The sequence below is a fragment of the Bos mutus genome, chromosome 17, assembly GCF_027580195.1.
Source record: "Bos mutus isolate GX-2022 chromosome 17, NWIPB_WYAK_1.1, whole genome shotgun sequence".
NCBI classification, from domain to species: Eukaryota; Metazoa; Chordata; class Mammalia; order Artiodactyla; family Bovidae; genus Bos; species Bos mutus.
In genome coordinates, this window is record NC_091633.1 from 9548893 (window position 1) to 9571103 (window position 22211).

Sequence of the window (22211 nt, forward strand, 5' to 3'; positions counted from 1 at the left end):
AACGTCTTCTAAGCTATTGGTGAGGTTCCGCCCGCCCTCTGTAATTTGGAGTGTAATATAATGTTTTGTCCTGTCGAGAAACAAAAGTTTTCTGATATTTGTTTGTATTGATAGATGTCCTTAACTTTGTGGTATGCGTTGGCATTGTTACTTTTATCAGTCAGATAGACCATCAGACAACCTTAATGACTATTTTCTCTTACTACTCTACCTAAGGATCAACTTCCTGTGTGTGCTTCTGACCCACTATCTCAAAAATCAAGTTGTACCCTTCTTTTTGCCACCACAGCTTAACGCTGCACTTTCTTTTCTCTCTGTACTGCTACATTCCAGTAGAAGAGATTCAAGACAGTCTCTGGTGGTGATCAAAATAAATCCAGGCTGCAGATCCTTAACTTTGCCATTCCAGATAGTAAGCTAGTACTGTGGTGTGGTAGAAGCTTAGGATGTCATAGTTACTGTGTCATGCTTTCCTTAAATGCCTAATAGTACTGGTGCATATTTAAATATGCAAGCCAGTAGTTCTGTGATTCAGGCTATTTATTGATAAGCAGTCAGAGGAGAAAGAGAACTTACATTGATGCTTATTTTGCTTTGAAGAAAGAAGTTGTAATTGTGAGGCAGTTAGATACTGAGACTGCAACCCAAGGAAAATTCAGTTATCACTCTGTGTCTGACCTTTCACTTTCCCAACTCAGAAACTGAATAGATTTAGATAACAAGGGGTAGTTGTTTTTAGATAACATTGGGCTAATTGTATAAAGCACAGACTGGGACTTGCCCAATTAACACATTTTGTTTCATATTCCAGAACTTCTGACTTGCACAGTCAAGTAATTTAACCTAATTCACATGAAGGAACAAATGAGGCAGTTTCTGTTTTCACTCTTTTATGGAAAATATGTAATGTGGCCTTTTATTTATCCTCTTGCAACAAGGTTTCAGGAATATATAATAATAAAAAACTGAGTTGCAGGAAGGAGACAGCCCAGATGTTTTCCATGTAAGTAATCTTTTTATTTAAAAGTGCATAGCCAAGAAAACCAGTGAATAATAAAGATATGAACAGTTCAAAGCTTTTATTGTTTTTTAAAATAACAGCTTTATTGAGATGTAATTAACATAAAATTCAGCCTTTCATCATGGATAGTGCTCTGGTTTTTAGTTATGCCACTATCATGATCTAATTTTTATTCCTCCCATAAGAACTCTCACATGTACAGTCACTCCATTCTCCTATCCCCCACCCTAGCCCTAAGAAGCCACTAATCTACTCTCAGTCTCTGTTGATTTGCCTCTTCTGACATGTCATATGATTGAAATTATGCAATATGTGGCCTTATGTACCTAACTTTTTTCACTTAGCGTAGTGTTTTCAGGATTCATCCAGGTAGTAGCATATGTCAGTACTTCATCCCTTTTTATGATTCATGTTAGCCCATAGCATGGATATACCACAATTTGTTTATCCATTCCTGAGTGGTTATGAATTATCTGTGTACATGTTCTTTCTGTGCGTGAACATGTTTTTTCAGTTTTCTTGAGTATATACCTGCAGATAGTGATTGCAGCCATGAAATTAAAAGACGCTTACTCCTTGGAAGGAAAGTTATGACCAACCTAGGTAGCATATTCAAAAGCAGAGACATTACTTTGCCAACAAAGGTCCGTCTAGTCAAGGCTATGGTTTTTCCAGTGGTCACATATGGATGTGAGAGTTGGACTGTGAAGAAGGCTGAGTGCCGAAGAATTGATGCCTTTGAACTGTGGTGTTGGAGAAGACTCTTGAGAGTCCCTTGGACTGCAAGGAGATCCAACCAGTCCATTCTGAAGGAGATCAGCCCTGGGATTTCTTTGGAAGGAATGATGCTGAAGCTGAAACTCCAGTACTTTGGCCACCTCACGCGAAGAGCTGACTCATTGAAAAAGACTCTGATGCTGGGAGGGATTGAGGGCAAGAGGAGAAGGGGACGACAGAGGATGAGATGGCTGGATGGCATCACCGACTCGATGGACGTGAGTCTGGGTGAACTCCGGGATTCGGTGATGGACAGGGAGGCCTGGCGTGCTGCGATTCATGGGGTCACGAAGAGTCGGACACGACTGAGCGACTGAACTGAGAAAGTAGTCATGGTGGTACCATGTTCAATTCCTCACCTCAGGGTCTGGAGACCTTTACTAAACTGCTTCTGTTGTTGTTTAGTCTCTCAGTTGTGTCTGGCTCTGCGACACCGTGGACTGTAGCCCTCCAGGCTCCTCTTGCCAAGGGATTTCCCAAGCAAGAATACTAGAGTGGGTTGCCATTTCTTTCTCTAGGAACTTCCCAACCCAGGGATCGAACCTGTGCCTCATGTGTTGATTGGCAGGCAGATTCTTTACTACTGAACCACCAGGGAAGCCCCAGTTTATATTAATACATCATTTGTTATAAGACTTTCGTAACTGCTAGAATATAGAATCAATGAAAAAATGGGGCATTTAAAATTATATTTAGAAACATCCAGGTCATCTAAGGAACATTTCAGAAATGTCATATGTTCCCATGGAGAGAATTATAAAATTGTTTTTGTCTTTTTTGAGAGTTTCCAATTCCAGTGCTGGCAGAGGAGTGACTTTTGTAGACTTGGAGAAATCTAGATTTTAATAGCTAGAACAGTATTTTCCCTCCTAACTGAACTATGGAACCCTTTTCCACAAGAAAGGGTTATTTTGAAAAACTATGATTCCAGGAGATACATTTTGGATTATACTGTTGTAGACCATATTTATGTAATATATGTTTACCTATATGTAAGAAGTATAAGTAATATGTAATAAGACCCCTGGTCTTCCCAGTGGTCATGTACATTTGTGAAAGCTGGACCGTAAAGAAGGCAGAACACCAAAGAATTTATGCCTTCCTCTTGTGGTGCTGGAGAAGACTCCTGAAAGTCCCTTGGACAGTGAGGAGATCAAACGAGTCAACCTTAAGGGAGATCAACCCTGAATGTTCACTGGAAGGACTGATGCTGTCTCATGCAAACAGACGACTCATTAGAAAAGTCCCTGATCCTGGGGAAGATCAAGGGCAGAAGGAGAAAGGGGTATCAGAGGATGAGATGGCTGGACAGCATCACTGATGCAATGAACATGAACTTGGGCAAACTCCAGGAAATGGTGAGGGACAGGGAGGCCTGATGTGCTGCAGTTGAGGGGGTTGCAAAGAGTCAGTCACAACTGGGCCACTGAACAACATATGTAATAAAAACTCAAGATAATAGTGACTTAGAAACAGGAAACAGCTATAAAAAACACAAATGTTTTGTGTTTAAAATGCAGCTAAATACATATTTGAACTTTAAAAAAGCTCATATTTTAATGTATTTCAGCTAACCTCAGACTGCTAATTTAAAATGACCCCATTATGTTTGTGCCACTAAAAACAGAAAAAAGGAGGAGGGGGGACTTCCCATGGTGATTCAGTGGTTAAGACTTTGAGCTCCCAACGCAGGGGGCCAAGTTTCGATCCTTGATAAGGGAACTACATCCCACATCCCCCAACTAAAGATCCCGCATGCCACGACTGAGACCTGGAGCAGCCAGATAAATAAATATTTTTAAAAACTGTCAATTTTTAAACACTTCAACTTCAGAGATGTTAAAATGTGGGGAAAGTGTGTTATTGACAGTATTCAACATTTTCATGTGTGACTTTTGTCTCTTCCCATGTCTCTTTAACCAGTTGGAGGGAACATTTCTGAGTGTAATTGAGAGCTGTTTGGGCAAAGGCAAATAAACTAATGCACTATACTGCTACTACTAATAGCACTTGGTAACGTTAGTTTTATATCCAATAAATCTCTTGGGGCTTCCCCGATGACATTGGTAAAGAATCCACCTGCCAGTGCAGGAGATGAGGGTTTGATCCCTGGGTTGACAAGATCCCATGGAGAAGGAAATGGCAAGAGGAGGAGCCTGGCAGGCTATAGTCCATAGGCTCACTAAGAGTTGAAAGTTGCAAAGAGTCAGACACAACTGAGCACACCCTTAAGTTTTCTCTTATAAAGCTGAGCTGTTAGTTATTTTAAAGTTTACTGCTCTGTGTCACTTATCTATTACTGTATAACCACTTCCAAATCTCATAGCTTAAAATAACTGTTTTTAATCGGCATTAAATTTGAGATAATTGTAGATTCACATACAGTTGTTAAAAAAAAATTTTTTTTTAAATAATGTAGAGAGATCCCATGTCTTCTTTTCCCAGTTTCTCCCATTGGTAAGTTTTGCAAAACTGTAGTGTAGTTTCACAGTCAGGATATTGGCATTGATACAATCCACTGATCTTACTCAGATGTTATCAATTTTATCTGCACAGGTATGTGTGCACATGTATATGTGTTAAGGTCTACACGGTTTTATCAGCTGTGTCTGTATAGCCACCACCAAGCCCAGGTTCTGAGCAGGACTGATACTAAAGAAGTACGCCTGGGGACGCCCCTGGTGTACCAGTGGCTAACACCATGAGCTCAGGGGTTTGACCCCTGGTTAGGGAACTATAGATCCCCCATGTAGCAACTGAAGATCTTGCATGCCGCAACTAAGATCTGAAGCAACCACATAAATAAATAAATATTTTTAAAATAGTTTATTTTTTTAAATAGTTTAAAAAATAAAAAAGCGCCCCTCATGTTGTCCTTTTATGAGCATACCCCACACCCACCTCCTCCTTGAGGCTGACCTGCTACCCTCGCTTCCATTCCTAACCACTGGCAACCACTGTCCACCGTTTCTAAATTCTGACCTTTCAGAAAGAGTATGTTTGCTCTGTGGATTTGCAGTTAGGGCTGGTCTCAGTTGAGTTGGTTTGTCTTTGCTCCGTGTGGTATCTGCTGGCCTCTGCCGACTGGAGAATCCAGAGTGGGCTTAGCCACATGCCTGGGGCCTCGGTGCTGGCTTTCCATTAAGGTGTCTAATGCTCCTCCCTACAGCCTCTCGTGTGGTCTGTTCTGCTACAGGGCCTCTCTCCACATGGCCTCTTGCTTCTAGCAGTAGAGCCTGGACTTCTTTACTTGCCAGCTTTGGGCTCCAAGAGAGCAGAAATGGAAGCTGCCAAGTCTGTTTTGAGCTAGGCCCCAAACTGGCACAGCCTTACTTCTGTAGCAGTCTGTCGGTGGAGCGATTACAGGGGTAAGCAGGACTCCAGGGCAGGGGAAATCTACTCTGCCTCTTAATGGGAGGAACTGCCAGCTTGTGCGGAGACGAGCAGCATTGCTGGTGGCCAGCTTTGCGTGCTCAAGACAAGACAGTTGCCTTATAGAAGTGATGGCACATGTGTCTGCTTGGGTCTGTTGTAAACGTTGTCTTCATTTTGAGTCGTGAATTAATTTTAATTGCATAAAAAGTGCAAAGAATATGATAAGGTTACATAATGCTCTTCCATTAATGCCTGTTTCAAATAGAACAGTTCCTTTGCAAGACAGGTTGCTAAGTTCAAGTTACCAACCAGATCTAAGAATTCCCAGGGGGCCTGTGGTATTTTCAGAACAAGTGGTTGCTTGAAGTGGCTGTTAAGATGTTAGGGATGGTTCACCTCTCTTTATTTTCCCAGGCTAGCTGTTTTCCTTTGATCTTACAATACCAGGGCCTTTTTGTATACATCGTTCCAGCTTTCTGTATTACTAACTTTAAGAGACCATACAGAATTTTGTTTTTTCATTAGGCTTTTTGGGTAGGATGTAAGGATATTGTTTGTATTTTTTCCAAGGTATTTCCAACTTAATATAAAAGATCTTTTAAGGGAGAATAGTACGCTTGCCTGGCAAATCCCATGGATGGAGGAGCCTGGTAGGCTGTCGTCCATGGGGTCCTAGGAGTCGGACATGACTGAGCGACTTCACTTTCACTTTTCACTTTCATGCGTTGGAGAAGGAAATGGCAACCCACTCCAGTGTTCTTGCCTGGAGAATCCCAGGGACGGCGGAGCCTGGTGGGCTGCCGTCTCTGGGGTCGCACAGAGTCGGACACGACTGAAGCGACTTAGCAGCAGCAGCAGTATTATATAGAAGGAAAGAGACCCTCGTTTCAGCAAAGGATTTGAAACCAGAAAAGCGTTTTCTCTGAAGATTTTTTTTTTGACTGTCAAATGTTACGCTTCCTTTTTTTGTTGTGAGAGTGGCAGCCGAGTAAGTTAAAGGTTAGAGATTCTGGACTTTGCTGGAAGAATTCTCGATCATCTATTCAACTGTAAGGAATAAGCTTTCATAGAATTTGTGAAATGAGAGATAACCAGAGCTACTGCTCAGTGAGGACTACATGGTTAGCCTTTGTGAATCAGGAGGATGGTTAAATACAGTGTGGTTGCCATTATAGAAAGGAGTTTTTCACTCTGAGCTTTAGAACAATATGTTATTTGGCTGAGAGTTTCCTTCCTTCCTTTCTTCCTGAGTGGTGACTGATTTCACACACATTTACTATGCACTCTGTACTTCCCTGGTGGCTCAGACGGTAAAGTGTCTGCCTATAATGTGGGAGACCTGGGTTTGATCCCTGGGTCAGGAAGATCCCCTGGAGAAGGAAATGGCAACCCACTCCAGTACTCTTGCCTGGAAAATCCCATGGATGGAGGAGCGTGGTAGGTTACAGTCCATGGGGTCGCAAAGAGTCGGACATGACTGAGCGACTTCACTTCCACTTTCTTTCTGTATGCATAGGACACTCTGTTGGATATCATTAAAAGGAAATTAGAACAGGGTCCCTATTTTCCAGGATATTGTGGTCCAACAGAACAGAAAAGATGTTCACTAATAGCTGGTATGTAACACCCCTATGGTGATAACGTTGAAGTTCAAAACCAGGAGAAAACATTAAAGCAACAAGCTAAGTAAGCTGTCTGAACTTTATTTTTCATGGCTATAAAATAATTGTAGACCAGTTCTCTTCCATCTCTAAAGTACTGTAATTCTGAAATGTATGTTTCAATTATTGGAGGCTTGTACTTTTTTTTAAAGACATATCAGATTCCATGTGATGACGTGGAAGATTTATTACCGTGTATTTTTGGCACGTTTTACTCAGTACACAGATGAATAGTTTTATTATTCATTAATGAAACACAGAATTATGGAAAGGGAGACCCAAAAGGGTGTTTTTATCTTTGGTTAAACCAGAGCAGTGTAAGACCATCATTTAGTGCTTTTCATACCATTCATGATGGTGAGAATAGTACAACTGATCCCTGTTCACTCTAGTAGGAAAGGAGAATTCTAAAATTGCAGAAGGCAGTGTCACATAGGCCCTTTGTTGTAGTAGGCTGCCAACTGCTCCGTCTGTGGCAACACCCGTGGTCCTCTTTGGCTGCCCGCCCCCTGAACGTTAGGTGTCCAGGTGGGTACTGTCGTGGCCCCGCCACGGATCTTTTCCACAGTGTCTTAAAGGTACTGCAGAGGGCGGCGTCCTGTCGCCCCCGCCGCTCACCACCGCTGTAGGAGGTCACCAAGCCGACTTCTGGACCGCTGAGCCCCTCTCACTACTGCGGCCCCCTTATTAACCATGGGTGGCACACTTGGCTTGAAATTGGGTAGCGCGTGTAACGGTACTAAAGAGATCAGCGAGCTTGGAGGAATAAAAATGAACTAAAAGATTCTCATATACTAGCTTGTGTGCCTGTTATGAACTGAACGCTTTTAAAACTCAGCCTGGTGAGGTTTGCTTTGTTTCTGCATTCCAGACTCGGGGAAACATAAGCGTTCTAACTGTGAACTCACAAGCTAGGAAGAATTGATAGGCCAAGTACTAAAATCTCAGGAGCTAGTGATAAGTAATCTTGTGAGATAAGTATCATCTCATTAGGATTAAAGAAGAATGCAAGTGAAAGTGTCTAATCCTTGACACACATTTATTCTGAGTCTACAAAGGTTGTTGTTGTTTTTAGTTGCTGAGTCACATCTGACTCTTTGCAACCCCAGGGACTGCAGCACTCCAGGCTTCGCTGTCCTCCACTGCATCCTGGAGTTGGCCCACATTCATGTCCATTGAGTCGGTGATGCTCTCTAACCATCACATCCTTCGTAGGTCAGGGCTCTGCAAATTTACAATCCCCTTTCATATGTGTATGTTAAGATGAATCTCAATTTTGAGCTCTAGCCCCACATTGGCAGCCCACTTGAGTTATATAAAACAAACAGAAGTGGATCTCTCCACTTCCATAGCTGTCACCTGAAGCTCAGTATATAAGGAAAAACTCTTTTCCCTGTCCTTCTCGCATGCATCTGTTTCTCCTCCTTTGCTTCATGCTTATCTTTGTTACTGTACTACCACCCTCTTACTTACCTGCTTTGCTCCTGTTTCTCTCTTACTGCACTGTATCAAGTCAGCTGCCAAGTGCTGGCCATTCTGCCTGTCTTCTACCTCTTAAAATGATTGAAATAGTCTTTCCTGTCTAGGTGGTCTCCTGGTCACTGCCCCTTTTTTCAGGCCTGTTGCCTGTCTGCCCACAGCCTACCCGGTCTTGTTTTCCTCTGTTTCGCCTCTGGTCCTTGTGCTCCGGTTACCTCCAAGTACTTAGCACACCCCACACTTCCTTGTCGTTTTGCCACATTCCTCTTGTAGCCTTTGCTTCTGAATGTTCTTCTGCCTCTTCACAAGAGGCTAAGTTAACTCTGGTCAGAAGCAGCCTCTTCCTCCTCTCCTGTCACTCGTGTGTTGCTCCTTTTACTGGACTTTAGCTCTCTTGCTGGGTCACTTAGAGTTGTTTGTGTGTGTTTTCTCTTCCCACCTAGATGGTAGTCTTGAGGTCACGAGCTGAGAGTTATCACCATATTGCCACAGGGCTGATGTAGTGCATGAAGTACCCCTTATACTTTGGAAGGGCTCAGTAAAATATCTGTCCCAAGCCCCTGTTTTTTGAAGAGTCTTCTTGCAGTCAGATCTCTTATATTAAGCAACAGTGTGCAAACAAGATGCCTGTACAGTATAGTGAGCCCTGAACTGCTGTGAGAGCAACTTGACATTTTCAAACAACCCGTTTTCTCTAAGAGGGGGCATACCTCTGTTTTTCTTTTTTCTTTCAAACATTAGAGCCAGGAAATAATAGTCTAAGGCAGTGTTAGATCTTTAATGATCCTTTGGGGATTAATTAAATGCCATACTCTACTCCTTAGTATATGGCCTAAATATTGGACATTCAAACCAAATTTTAAGTACTTGATGCTTATTTTATTTCTAAGGTTGACGTAATACCTCCTGTTTTTATGAATGTTACTGTGAATTGAAGGCTAATGTGGCACGTGTAAAATAGGATTAACAGTAATGATAACTTCGTCACAGAATTATTTTGAGTGTCATGTGGACTGATTTATTTAAAACACACAGCACAGCACCCTACACGTACTAAATGGTCAGTGACCCCAAGCAGCTGTAGTTACGATCAGCAGTTTACAGTCTGAGAGCTAAGATTGTTGACGGTATAAAGGCGAGTGTCCTGCTGGTTTTTATGGATTGAACTGTGCCAAGTAGTTTCCTAGGAATGAGATTAGCCTGGAAATGTTATGTCAGCTGAGGATTTTGGTTTCTGGGTGACAGTGCTACCATCAGAGACAGGACTGGCATCCCTTCAGAGGAGAAACCTTTCAGCAGGAATCTATAGTAGCTTTTTCTGTCTTTTCAACTCTCAGGTTAAAATGATAGTCAATGTAAAGGAGAAAATAGAGAGCCCCTGCAGAAAGGATTGGGAGCTACACAACTTCAGAGGAACTGCTAAGAGATAGCAGAAATGAGAAGCTGTTTTTGTTTCGATTAAGCATGCACTTTATTAGTGGAAATGAAAAACTGCATGATAGGAAGGAGAAGCTGTATGAGAATTATAAGTGATTCAGATATGAACTCCCGAAGGATACAACCTCTCCTCCACATAAACTGGTGGGGTAAACATTTAACATAAGGAGTGAAATACAGAAATAGGAACATGGAGGAATTTCTTGTACAGGGGTATGAGTGGAACCTGATTAAAGGGGCCAAAGGTCGTGAACCCATTTTGCCCTTTTGTAAGAGAAGCAGGCTTAACTTGGGGAGAGAATGGGTAAATTCTTCCAGCTGCAGTGAGCAGAACTGTGTGGTGGCTGGGCTTCCCTCTAGAGTCACAACAAAGTCTACATAGTAGGACTTCCGACTGAAATGGAGAGCGCAGTGGTGTTTACAGAAAAAAACAAACCATGAGTTTAATAATGGCATTATGTATTTTTATAGCAGACTAGAACTTAGAACTGAGTTCCTGACCCCGCTCCCAACCCCCTTGCCTACCTCCACGGACACACATTGTTCCATCTGTAGCCTTCCCATCTGCCTTAAAAAAACAAACCATGAGTTTAATAATGGCATTATGTATTTTTATAGCAGACTAGAACTTAGAACTGAGTTCCTGACCCCGCTCCCAACCCCCTTGCTTACCTCCACGGACACACATTGTTCCATCTGTAGCCTTCCCATCTGCCTTGATGGTGGCTCCATCTTTCCACTTGACCGGGCTGAAACCATAGTAATCAAATCCTTTGCTCCTCTTTCTCTCCTGGTCCATGCTCTCTCTTACCAGGAAATTCGGCAGAGCTTGTCTTCAATATAGAACCGGAATCAGATCACTTCTCATCACTACCATGACTTTCCCCTGTGCCAGCCACCTTCTGTCGCCTCGTGCCTGGATTACCACAGTAGCCCATTTTCTCTGCTTCTGCCTTACCCCACTAGAATCTGTTCCCCCAGTCTCCAGGTTAATATGTATTTTATTTTCGTATAGTTGATATACAAATTTATGTAAGTTTTAGGTGTACAACATAGTGATTCACAGTTCTGAAGGTTACATTCCACTTGTAATTACTGTAAATTGACTGTATTCCCTGGGTTGCACTGTGTAGCCTTGGAGCTTATTTACTTTACACATAGTAGTTTGTACCTCATAATCCTCTACCATCTTCTCCTTCCCCCGTCCCTCTCCCTCCTGTTAACCACTAGTTTGTTCTCTGTATCTGTGCTTCTTTTTTCTTATATTTTATTCACTAGCTGTATTTTTTTGATTCCACATATGCACTTACATATCATTACAGTATTTATCTTTCTCTGTCTGACTTACTGCACTTAGCATAATACAGGTCCATTCATGTTGTTCTTACAAATGACAAAATTTCATTCTGTGTTTGAGCAGTCATTTTGTTTATATTTTTTTATATAAAATATATATTTTCCACATTTTCTTTATCCATTCATCTGTTGACGAACCCTTAGATTTTTTCTGTAATCTATTCTTGATACATCGACCAGTCCCTTTTCCCCCTACTTTCCTTAAAGTCAGATTTCTTAAGGTACAATTTACAAACAGTAAAATTCACTTTTTTGTAGCTGTAGAGTTCTGTGGATTTTCACAACACACACTCTTGGCCCAACCATCATAGTCAAGAAATAGAATGTTTCCATTGCCCCCAAAAGTTCCCTTATGCCCTTGTAATCATCCCTTCCTCCCAGCCCCTGGAAGTTAGTCTCTTTTCTCCCATGAGATTTTTTTCTAGAATGTCATATAAATGGGGTATATTTGTACTTTGAGTCTGGATTCTTTCACTAAACACAATGCATTAGAGATTGATCCATAGTGGATCGCTCAAGAGTTGGTGGCTTTTCATTGCCGAGTACTTCTCCACTGTATAAAGTGGTTTCTGCTTTCACTAGTTGATGGTGTCTGGATTGTTTCCAGTTTTTGTCAGTTTTGGATAAAGCTGCTGTAAACATGCGCATATAATTCACTCTGCTGTGAAGAAATTTAAAAGATCAGCTTGGAAAACTGTTACAGGAAGAAGCATGCTGAAGACCAATATATCACATAATCCTCCTTTTGTTAAAAATGGGACTCAATATTTCACATTTCTTTATTATTTGAATTTTTAAAATAACACTAAGTTTTTTTTAAATTGTGTTTAAATTTTAAACATTGTGGTGTACATGTTAAGAAAAGGACAAAGAAGTTTTTGTCATTTCTTATTTGGCTATACTTTTTTATTTTTAACCAAATGCTAGAAGCTTATATTTTATGATTAAATATAACATTCCTGTATAGTAGAATTTTATTTCAAAGAGCCACAATTAAAGATGAAGTTTTTCTAAAACTAAGTATCAACAACATTGCAGTTACATATATATATTTTAAAATTTATTTAGTCACATCACATCAATTGAGAATCTTGATTCAGCACTAAACACTGTTGCAGGTAAATGCTGCTATTCTGGTTACTAATACTGCTTTTCACATAGGAAACAGCAGCTAACTTCCATACCTTAATTCATCTGAAAGGACAGCTAAAAAAATACAGATCATATTTGAATTCCAATCTCCCCAAACCCCATCCCACCCTCTTTTGGAAACTTTGCAAGTTTCTCTGTTAAATGTTACATTCTTCCACCTTGCCTTGTTCAGTGTCTCTTTACTAGATTGTAACTGTCTTAAATGACTTTCTTATTTTCTGTATCTTCAGTTCAGTTCAGTTGCATCCCACTGTTTGCGACCCCGTGCACTGCAGCATGCCGGGCTTCTCTCCAGAGTCCATCACTAACTCCCGGAGCTCACTCAGACTCATGTCCATCGAGTCAGCGATGCCAGCCATCCAACCATCTCATTCTCTGTCATCCCCTTCTCCTCCCGCCTTCAGTCTTTCCCAGCATCAGGGTCTTTTCCAGTGAGTCAGTTCTTCGCATCAGGTGGCCAAAGTATTGGAGTTTCAGCTTCAGCATCAGTCCTTCCAATGAATATTCAGGACTGATTTCCTTTAGGATTGACTGGTTTGATCTCCTTGCAGTCCAAGGGACTCTGAACTGTCTCCAACACTACTGTTCAAAAGCATCAATTCTTTGGTGCTCAGCTTTCTTTATAGTCCAAGTGTCACATCCATACACAACTACTGGAAAAACCATAGCCTTGACTAGATGGACCTTTGTTGGCAAATTAGTGTCTCTGCTTTTTAATATGCTGTCCAGGTTGGTCATAGCTTTTCTTCCAAGGAGCAAGCATCTTTTAATTTCATGGCTGCAGTCACCATCTGCAGTGATTTTGGAGCCCAAGAAAATAAAGTCTGTCACTGTTTCCATTATTTCCTCATCTGTTTGTCATGAAGTGATGGGACTGGATGCCATGATCTTAGTTTTCTGAATGTTGAATTTTAAGCCAACTTTTTTTACTCTCCTCTTTCACTTTCATCAAGAGGCTCTTTAGTTCCTCTTCACTTTCTGCCATAAGGATGGTGTCATCTGCATATCTGAGGTTATTGATATTTCTCCTGGCAGTCTTGATTCCATGATTGTGCTTCATCCAGCCCAGCATTTTGCATGATGTACTCTGCTTATGAGTTAAATAAGCAGGGTGACAATATCCAACCTTCACATATGACTTTCCCTCTTTGGAACCAGTTTGTTCCGTGTCCAGTTCTAACTGTTACTTCTTAACCTGCATACAGATTTCTCAGGAGGCAGGTAAGGTGCTCTCATATCCCCGTCTCTTTAAGAATTTTCCACAATTTGTTGTGATCCACACAGTCAAAGGCTTTGGCATAATCAATAAAGCAGAAGTAGATTTTTTGGAACTCTCTTGCTTTTTCGATGATCCAGTGGGTTGTTGGCAATTTAATCTCTGGTTCCTCTGCCTTTTCTAAATCCAGCTTGAACATCTGGAAGTTCTTGGTTCATGTACTGTTGAAGCCTGGCTTGGAGAATTTTGAGCATTACTTTGCTAGCGTGTGAGATGAGTGCAGTTATGCAGTAGTTTGAGCGTTCTTTGGCATTGCCTTTCTTTGGGATGAAAACTGACCTTTTCCAGTCCTGTGGCCACTGCTGAGTTTTCCAGATTTGGTGGCATGTTGAGTGCAGCACTTTCACAGCATCATCTTTTGGAATTTGCAATAGCTCAACTGGAATTCCATCACGTCCACTAGTTCTTTGTTTTGTGTCTTACACATGAAGATTTGTTAAATTTCATCTGATAAGATACTTATTCCATTACTATGTTTAGAATACATGCTTGGCTTTTTTTCCCCTGAAAATAAGAAAAAAATGTGAAAGACCATTCCTGTGACCATTGTGATAGACAATATTTTAGATAAAAATACAGATTTCTGTTTCAGTGTATTTCACCGATTAGGGAAAGATTGTACCATTTCTTAGGCCTGGAATGTAAGTCATATTTTGCATATTGTATTTGAAGTTGGGCGTTTTGCAGAAACAAATCATAGCTGCCCTGCTGCCTTGTGATCTGTTACAACCGCATGTGAGAAAAAGCAGTAGTTTATATAGCCAGCAGTTCTCAGATTGTGACCAGTGGGTCATGGGGGTTTACTCAGACCATATCAGGGAATCTACAGGGTTAGACTGTTTTCATAATGCTGTTTTTTTTTTAATTTGTCTTTTTCATTTTGACTTTTTTTTTTCTTACAGTGAAAAGCAGTGGTGGGTTAAAAAAGAAAAAAAGTCACTGCGATGCTGTAACACAAATGAAGCTGAACTAGTAATCATTGTATTCTTCACCACCATGCACATACTGCTTTAAAAAAAGAAAAGTTTCACTTACGGTGAAGCAGTGAAAATTGCTTTTATTAAATCTCAGCACTTGAGCACACTTGTTTTTCTCTAATAAAATGCAAAATTTCCCCTTATTAAAAAAAATGGGCAGAGGACCTTCTTTTCCAAAAAAGATATACAGATGGTCAACAGGCACATGAGAAGATGCCCATTGAGACTGATCATCAGGAAAATATAAATCAAACCACGATGAGATACCACTCAACCCTGTCAGCATCACTGTCGTCAGAAAGACAAGAAGTAACGAGAGTTGGCGAGGATGTAGAGAGAAAGGAACCCTCCAGCACTGTTGGTGGGAGTGTAGATCCATGCGGCCACCATGGAAAACAGTATGGAAGTTCCTCAAAAAATCAGAACTGCCATATGAACCAGCAGTTCCATTTCTGGCTCTTTATCCAAAGAAAACAAAAGAACTAATTTGAGAAAGTAATGCACCCTAATGCTCACAGCTCATAGCAGCCTTATTAACAACAGCCAAGATGTGGAAGTAACCTAAGTGCCCATTGATAGATGAATGGATAGAGGGGACCTGTGTGTACATACATACCCACACACTATGGGATATTACTAAACCATAAAAAGAATGGAATCTTGCCATTTGTGACAATAAGGATGGAGCTGCTAGAGGGTGTTTTGCTTAGTAAAATAAATCAGACAGAAAAAGATGAATACCATATGTGGAATATAAAGAACCAAACAAACAAATAGAACAAAACAGATACAGGAAACGAACTAGTGGTTAGCACAGGGAGAAAGAGGCAAAATCGGTGAAGGGAATTAAGAGGTACAAACCAGCAGTTAATAAGTCACAGAGCTGTAATATCCAGTGTAGGGAAGGTAGTCAGTATTTTATAACTTTGTATGATGTGTAATCTGTACAAACCTGAAACTAGTATATTGTAAGTCAACTACATACTTCAGTTTAAAGCAAAACAAACAAACAAAACCCCAAATGTTATTGTTAAGCACTTCAGCTATATAATAAAAGTACTATTAGTTCTCTTAAAAAAAAAAAAGACAAAAAAACTTGTGTGGTCATCTAAAATGCTAGCTGAACTAGCTTCTGTTTTCTTGGGACACCATTTTTACTTGAAGAATAAATAGTAGACAAACTATGGAGTTATTCACACTTTAGTGTGTGGCTGACAGTTTCTCACAAATGAATAAAGTGAGCCTGTCACTTCAAGGAGGGAAAAAGTTATTTTTGCCAGTGATAAAATTTGCATGGAAATAAGGCATTTTGGAAATTTTGCCCCCATTATCATTAGCCTCAAGAGTGAAATTAACAAATGAGGTTTTTCAGATATTTTGTAATGAAATGTGACAACATCTGGAGGAGCTGTGCGACTTAGTGACTAGTGTGTGATGTTACATCACCCATGGATAAAAGAACCATTTGATAGCATAGTCCATGAGATTTTAATGTAATAATTTTTTTTTTTTTAATTCACAGACAAGGTTTCAGATTTCACATTTCAGGTAACCTGTAAGAAATGACGACTTGTTGAATTTTAGGGTAGTATCAAAGAAGAGTATCCTTAGTTATCTGAAAAGATTATTCCAATGTTCTTCCCTTTTCTAGCTACCCATCTCTGTGAGGCCAGATTTTTCCCCCCATAAAGTTCAACTAAAGTAACATACAGCAACAGATTGAATGCAGAAGCAATTATGAGAATCTGGCTGACTTCTTAAGTCAGACGTTAAAGAGGTTTTTGAAAACTTAAAAGGATGCCCCTCATCTAAATTTTTTGTTTTGGAAAACTGTTATATTTCCTTTAGAAATGTAATTTATGTGCTCGTGTTGTAATGGTTTTATTATATTTAAATGAAATAGTAAATAAACATTTAAAACTTTTCTCACTTTTAATTTCTAGTGGCATAAATACCAGTAGATGTAACCTGTAGGAACAGAAGTTCTCAGGGTCCTTAATTTTACGAGTGTAGATGGTCTCAAGACCAAAAAATTTGCCAAGTGCTATTCTCAGTCATTGTGCAGGGTTGGAATAGTAGTGACTTGGTTTGTTGGGTGGACAAGAATGCTTTCATTGTATAGCTGCAGGGCTGACACAGGACACGCTATAGAACAGTACACTCTGTGTCTTGGTTTGGCATGATTTTTAGCAGGATATGTGTCTAAGCACTTGCTGGTAAAGCAGCTAGAAATAGATGCTTGACTGTAGAGCAGCTACTAAAATCCAGTATGGTTCTAAAAATCTTAGGGTGTGGAATATAACCTTACATATGCGAGAACTTTCTGGTAGTTCTTTGTCTTTGTGTATTAAGGCTTGGGGGAATGCAGTTAAAAAATTAATGGTTTTTGTAATAACCATATAAAATATTGCAGCTCAACAGCTGACCAATACTCCTACCTCATCTGGCCAGTCTTTGAGTCTGTTTTTAGTACATTTGGCTAACCTGATTGCAGTGTGTCTCAAATGCATGTATTTAGTTCCTGTTTGCATTTCTGTCGGAATTCCTTTTACTTCAGAGTGTAGAGTAATTCCTGTCTTTTTAAAGTGAGTCCAGAGTTGCTGCAAACAGACACCTTGTTGGAGGGCCCGAGAAATGATACACACCTGTTGGCGCTTTGTGGGGTCTGAAGCGTAGGATAGGCTGTAAAGTAAGGTGGACCACCGGGCTTTGATTTTAATTCATGTTCTCTATTTTATAATACGTTTTGTAAAACTGCCAGAGTGGTAGGTTGAGTTGAAAGTATATGAAATTTCAAATAACACTGTGGAATAAATCATAACTTCTAATTATGTGAAATTTGGTACAGTTTGCAAAGTTGTTAAAAGTTTTTTTAAAGTTTTATTATAAATTATGCCATGAACTATATTACGAGGCAGCTTTAACCGGATTTCCTTAGGACAGATTTATTTGGAAAATAAAATGGTCCAGTATAGAAGAAAGCATTAAATGAAACCATGCATTTAGCGCTCTGGCGGGTAGTGTGCAGGGCCAGGAGATGGAGATGAGAACTGGTAGTGCTCATCAGCCTCTTCATAAGAGATTTTGCACATGGCCAAGACTTCACCTTGAAAAGTAGATTGTGAAGAACATCAGTGACTCAGTATAGTTAGTCACGCAGAGCAGAGCACAGGGGATCTGTGGAGGAGGGAAGGCTGCTTTAACAAAACTTCAACCCAGACTTATAGAAGTCTTAAGTGATGTCTCTGGAGAGTCTGTGTTTATTTGACAGTTGTAGCAAGGAAACAATAGTATCAGACTTAAGACGAGGAGTTTGGCAAGTTTACCTTTTAGGGAATGACAGTATGCTTCAGAATGTGAAGGGTACGAAAAAGTCAAGTTTCAAGTAAAACACTAGCAAAAGAAAAGTCAAGTCCTTCTCCTACACACACACACACACTCATTTCACTCGCTCACACACACACACACGCTCATTTCATGCTTTATAGACCAGGCTTTTAATCATATGAAAAGCTACTCAATCTCACTTTAATTCACTTTGAAATTAATTACATCACAAAAGTAATTAACGCAAATGAAAACCATATTGAAATATGAATCTTCATCTGTTAGATTGGCTAAAAAAAATTCAAAAGTTGGACAACACTCACTGTTGATAAGACTTTGGAAAACAGAGACGCTGGTTTGTTATGGTCATAGTGCAAAATGATAAAACCTCTCTGGTGAGCAGCTTAACCACATTTATCATGCTGCATTTCCTCCACATTTATCATGCTGCATTTCCTCCTCCATCCCACAACCTTATTTTCAGGAACTTTATTCTCTGGAGATGTGTTATTTCTTGTGTGTGACTGTGAGTATAACTTACAAAGCTCTTTATAACAGAATTGTAGCAGAATTTTTAGAAACAAAAGGGATTTTTGCTTTTTGGGAAAAAAAAAAAATATGGTATGTCCACACAGTGGAATACTATGCAGATGTTTAAAGAAAATAAAAATAAAGATCTCTGTGTACTGATAGGGGACCATCTCTAGGCTATATGGTAAAGGGGAAGGTGGAGGAGTACAGAGCAGTGTATTTAACGGCCTGTCTTGTGTGTGAAGAAATGGTAAGTAGTATGTTTATATGTTTTAGAAGGCTACTGAAGAAACTCATAAAACTGGTCATGTAAAGAGGATATGGGGAGGAGGCTAGGTGGGAGTGAGACTTGTCAGTGTGTACTATACACAGTTTTGATTCCTGTTCCCCCCGAAGGTATTTTTTAACTTCTAGAAAACACTCCCTCTAAAGAGAGGTCATTTGTTTTGAGAATTTTGAAAGATGTGTGCAAAGATTATGGCAGAGCATGAGATAACTTTAGAGTAAAGGGAAATTGAAATCCGTTTTCCTAGTATAGGAAATGTCCTATTGCAGGTATCTCTTAGTGGGTAAGCTGATAGCTGGACAGAAGCTAGCGAAGGGGCTGGAGTGGCCGTCCACTGTCTCCTGCATCTGCATCCCCTTTGCTGACTGAAATTTTAGGAAATTGTGGGTGCCCACTGTGGGACAGAACTCACGACCCAGAAAATAAATGGCTGTATTCATTCACCTCTCATGCTTTTCATTGTCTCACCTTCTCAAAGACTGCTGTAAAAAAGAGAAATTTTCCTTTTGTGTGTGTGTGTGGAGGTTTTCAGAAAATATGCAAAAGCAGAAGAGTATAAGGAACCTCCATATACCTGTCAGTCTAGTTTCAATAATTAAAAACAATTTCACCTTAAAAAAAAAAAAATCCTTCCTACCTTTTCTTATTCCTGGAATATTTTAATGCAAGCCTTATATCATTTTACCCAGAGCTACTTCAGCATATATCTTTAATAACTAAAGATGAAAGATTTGACAGTACAGGCCACAGTGTCTTACTGTGAAATTTCATTTTATGTCCTGGGTTTTTTTAGAAAGGTTAAAGGAAACTTATCCTTCTCTGTGTTCATCCGTCTTTCCTCTTCACTGGTATAATTTCCAGTCAGCATACAAGAAAGGTTGAGTATCTCCTGTCTTTAAAAATAAATTAAGACTTCCCTTACCTTACATTCATTCCCCTCTAGCTGCTGTCTCCGTTGGAACTGTACTTTTCAAAAAGCTATCTCCGTTTCCTTACCTTAACTTCTCAGCCAGTTCCAGCCTGACTCCTGTCCCCACGGCTCACTCCATTAAAACTGTTCTTGCTAAAGTCATCAGTGACTCACACATTAAATAAACCCAGTGACTCTGCAGTTTTCATCTTACTTGACAACTCAGCCACCTTCAGCACTCATGACCTCTACCTCCTAATACAAGCAGTGAACATTGAGTAATTACTGGGTTCAGCTCTGTGTGTGAATTCTCATTTCATTCTTTTTTTAAGCAATTTGTTTTACTAATGTAGAGCTTTGTCTAAATCTTAATTCTGTAAAATTTTATTTATCTATTTATTTTGGGCTGCGCAGGGTCTTGGTTGCTGTGCGGGCTTCCTCTGGTTGTGGCATGCAGAGCCTGCTCTGGGTTGTGGTGGGCGGACTTCTCATTGCAGTGGCTTCTCGTTGCAGAGCTCAGGCTCTAGGGCGCAGGGCTTCATCAGCTGTGTCTTGCAGGATCTAGAGTGCAGGCTCAGTAGTTGTGGAGCAAGCTTAATTGCCACATAGCACGTGGGATCTTCCCGGACCAGGGATCGAACCCACATCTCCTGCATGGGCAGGCGGATTCTTTACCACTGAGCCACCAGGGAAAGCCTCATTTAATCCTTTGACAGCTCTTTGAGGGAGGTGTTGTCATTATCCTCATTTTACAGGTGGGAACTAGCTAAAGCTTAGAGAGGTTAAATAACTGGTCAGCTGCGGTCAGGGGTAGAACAGTTTTAGGTTCAGGCACCATCTCATCTGATCCTGCTGCCTCTTTGCAAACACTTCACCTTGCTATCCTGGGTCTTCTTCCTGATCTTTAGATTTCTGGCTTTTCGGGCTTTCATACTGGGTCCTCCTCTCATGCAACCCGTGGCTTCAGTTTCCATGTGGAGGGTCATGAGCTCCCGGTCTGTGTCCTTAGCGTAGAGCTGCTTCTGAACTCTGGACCCAGGGAGCCAGCTGCTCCTCGGCACATTGGGAACTTCGACTCTGCTCCTTCTGTTGTTGTTGCCTTTTTTGCCAGATGGTACGGCCATCTACCAGCTGCTTAGCAGAAACCTGGGGTCCTCTCTCCTGAACAGTCACCAAATCCTGTTTTATTGAGTCTTGTGTCTCTCTCATTCATCTACCACCCTAAGGAAGCCCCCCACCCCCAGTTCAGTAGGCTCCACCTGTTACACATCTCAGGGTATCCTGTACTTGTCTTCCTCCCCTTTATAACATTTTCAGCAGTTACATTCACTTGCTTATATTAGCTTTTCGTTTTCATTCCTTTAGCCCAAACTTTAATTTTTAAATTCCTTTAGGAAGACATTAAGAGACAGGACCAAGACAACCTCATTTTTTATTCCATCCCTGGGGGCTGGCAGAGTGCCAGGCACAGAATCATCATTAAATATTTGATGAATGAAAAGAGGAAAAATTTGTTCTGGGAAAATCCCTAAGGATTCACTCGGAAGGGTGAATTTCAGAAGACAGACTTGAAAACACTGGGACTTGCCTGGCAGTCCAGTGGTTAGGACCCCGAGCTTTTACTGCAGGGCGTCCAGCTTTGACTCCTGGTCAGGGAACTAAGATCCTGCATGCCACACGGTGTGCCCCCAAATTTTTTTTTTTACTTCTGATAGTCAAGCCATAGAAGGGAGCTAAGGAATTGGCAGTAAAGTTAAGAGAAATAGGCTTTTGGTTTTTGTTATTCACTTGCTAAGTTGTGTCCAACTCTTTGTGACACCATGGACTACAGCATGCCAGGCTTCCCTGTCCTTCATTGTCTCCTGGAGTTTGCTCAAATTAATGTCCTAGGCAATATTGTTCTTTGCAGCACTGGACTTTACTTTCACCACCAGACACATGCACAACTGAGCATCGTTTGCGTTTTGGCCCAGCTGCTTCATTCTTTCTGGAGCTATTAGTAATTACCTTCTGCTCTTCCCAGTAGTATATTGGACACCTTCCGACCTGGGGGGCTCATCTTCTGGTGTCATATCTTTTTGCCTTTTCATATAATTTTGGAGTTCTCTTGGCAAGAATACTGTGGAGTGGGTTGCCATTCCCTCCTCCAGTGGACCACGTTTTGTCGGTACTCTTTACTATGACCCGTCCATCTTGGGTGGCCCTGCATAGCATGGCTCTTAGCTTCACTGAGTTACACAAGCCCCTTCGTCACAAGGCTGTGATCCGTGAAGGGGAGGTTATTTGGGGAAGTGGAAGTTGTGGGACTTTCTGACTGTCATCATAATATGGAAAGGAAGGGAAGAGGGTGTCAAGAATGCCAAAGGAATCATGATATGCCCTGAGAGGGTCAGGTATGAAGGGAAGAGCAATGACTGTAGTTTTCAACCTGTTGACTTTCAAGAACCTTCTGTGGGATATCCACATGAAGAGAACCAATAGACAGTTAAAAAAAAAAAAATGAAACTAGAATCCAGGAGAGACATGGCTTTACTTTATTACTGAGTAAAATCACTAAGATACTACTGATAATTCACAAGTACAGAGTTGGCAGATATTTTGGTACTTGGGAGTGGAAGCACGTGTGTGTATTATTACTGAGACGGG

At 40.7% G+C, this 22211-nt stretch overlaps 1 protein-coding gene and 1 long non-coding RNA gene across 3 annotated transcripts in view; one reads left to right on the forward strand and one right to left on the reverse strand.

Annotated features, from left to right (window-relative positions):
* Positions 1 to 22211, forward strand: part of SPPL3 (signal peptide peptidase like 3) — a 96642-nt gene that overhangs the window by 43365 nt on the left and 31066 nt on the right. The gene's annotated exons all lie outside the window — the stretch shown is intronic.
* LOC138991473 (uncharacterized) lies at positions 11982 to 19843 on the reverse strand. Its single transcript, XR_011467425.1, has 2 exons — positions 19652 to 19843; positions 11982 to 14038 (listed from the first exon to the last, which is right to left on the reverse strand). It is a non-coding gene; the product is annotated as an uncharacterized lncRNA (long non-coding RNA).